The sequence below is a fragment of the Thermobia domestica genome, chromosome 1 (genome assembly GCF_964235325.1).
Source record: "Thermobia domestica chromosome 1, izTheDome1.hap1.1, whole genome shotgun sequence".
NCBI lineage: Eukaryota > Metazoa > Arthropoda > Insecta > Zygentoma > Lepismatidae > Thermobia > Thermobia domestica.
Window position 1 is genome coordinate 198,481,374 of NC_137454.1, and position 2,491 is coordinate 198,483,864.

The following is a 2,491-nucleotide window of genomic DNA, read 5'->3' on the forward strand; positions in this document are numbered from 1 at the left end:
ACGGGCATTATGAAAAATAAAGAAATTTTTTAAAAGATCTTTTGGGCCAGAATTCTCCACTATTCTGAACCTGTGATGAAAGGATTCTCCATTGATTAGAAATCTGATTATAGCTATATGTTTTAGCTCTATAGGTTCATATGAACACCAACAACCTTCATAATTTCCTGTGTCAATTTAGTTTTACAAGATAAACACTGATTTATCTAAAACTGATATTGTACTTGCTGTATCTGCAATTATTTTTAGCAGTTTCTTTCGCAATTGTATTGTAAATCTAACTATGTCCCCTTCAATTTTTAATGGGAGTCCGTATCTTTTCTCCCAGAATAATCTTTTGTTTATATTGACAGTGTACTGTAGTATGATTTATCTCTACGGGTAGGCCCTTTTTCTTGTCTGTGCATCCACTGTCTACATGTACAGATTTTGCCAGTTTAAATTATGAGTACCCTGTACCTGATTCCAGGGTGTCTACTGAGTTTCATTTTCAAAATTCCAGTATATTTCCTGTATATTCAGTATAACTATCAGCAAAATTCCTGTACCCAATACAATGATTTTTTAGTTCTTGAGGAATAGTCAAACTCTTGATGATTTCAGGTTTGTAATTGTTTTACCATCAAAATAATATTTTATTTTCAATAAATTTAGTTAACCTTGATTTTTTTGAAATACAATGATTTTTTAACATTTCTTAAAGGGCCTCCCAACTCCCCTCACAGCTCTCCACTCCACCAATTGCTTTAAATGTCTACTTACAAAATGTATACAACTCTTGCTTTGGAAAAAAATTGCGATCTCAATAGATACAAAATTGTTTCTAAGACTATTAAAACAATTACAAAAAAGTATTGTTGACAAATTATGTTTCTATGATTATTCCAGTATCAGCAGACACCCTGGATTCATTTGCGAAGTTTTGTACAGGAACATAGTGGGCCTTATGCAGAGTTGTTTTGACGTAAGATTATCGTCATATTAAAGGCCTGACTATTGCAGCAAGCATGTTAGTCGAGCTCTCTAGTATGGCACTAATCAAGTGTCAGAAGGACTCTGCATAAAGCCCAGTACGTCGTACCATTACTTTGCATGTGATGTACAGCCTGCATTTGATTAAAACTAGGCACGTTAACACAGGTTATGATAATTAGCGTGCCCCGATCTAAAATTTCCGCGACCATCTCGGCCTCTAAAATTGTTGTATTGTGTAGTGTTTCTACCCTGATTATTTTAAAATTGCCTCTCTTATTACCTCGAAAATTATTTCTGTTATTCTGCGGAGACTGCGAATTGTTCTGTGCATAGTGAGTTTTCAACTTTTGCGAATCTGAAGTACCGCCTTCGATTCTCAACGACAATTTTTCTATTCTTTCTGCAACTGATTAATGGAAAATATAACCTTACTATCTTGAGACGATGACAAAGGTATGTGCCTGTTCTGAGTTGTCAAATGTTCAGGTCTTTGTTGTTGTTTCGCTACTAATTCTCTAATCGCTTTATTTTTCCTATACTTATGTGACGTATTCTCGTCCTTGGACAACGAACTGTCAGTAATCGTAGATTCTGATTCAGAATCAGATGATGAACATCTACATTTTCCTTTTCTACACTTCTTCGTATATTCTTTCTTAATACGTGCATCTATTTATCTCTTTTTCCTATTTCTAATTCTACATTCATTTGCTTCTAATGTATAGAGAGCTTGAATAAACGCATCTAATGTCGAAAGACTCAACCTAGGTGTTGAATATAGTACGGTTTTAACCCTGGTGTAATGATTGAAATGATCTGTTCTTCCGTCAAAGTAAGAACTTGCTTATCTACCATTGACAAAACACCATAAACAAACAATTGAATAGGTTTATGTTTCTTCTGAATCCTATTCTGTAAGATAGAGAAAAAAAAACTACAATATCTCTAGCATTCTTGAAACATTTCGTTATCTCAGTTTTACAATTCGCATAGGTTGTTTCATCTGTAATGTTTTTTTCTTCTTTTTAACAAGGTTCGTAATTGTTCTTTTTATCTACCCGGAAACGCGGTGATTATCATTTGTTTCGCTATCTTATCAGTCCAATTATTTAACCGTACAAAATCGTCATATTCATCAAAGAACTGCTGTATCGTGATTTTATGTCGTTTAAATTTTGGAACGGGATAATGAGAATTATACACATTAACAACTGGATTTTGAGCTCCCTGGCCTTCACTTTGTTGTCCCTACATTTTCCTAGGTTTATTATACTTCCTTTTTAGTGGAGGGATTGTTACTTTTATTGGGACTACTATTTTTGTATATTAAAGTTCTGAATGTTCTGTATTACTGCTGAAAGTATTATTCATATTCTACGTAGGAACAGAAAATAAACCTTCGCATTGCGGCTAATTTTGCAACCTAAGTAAAGTACACTGACCAACAGTTTGTAAATGCAGCAAATTCTTATATGACAGAAAGAATCTCGGTGTATTATCAGGTTCTTTAGCGGAA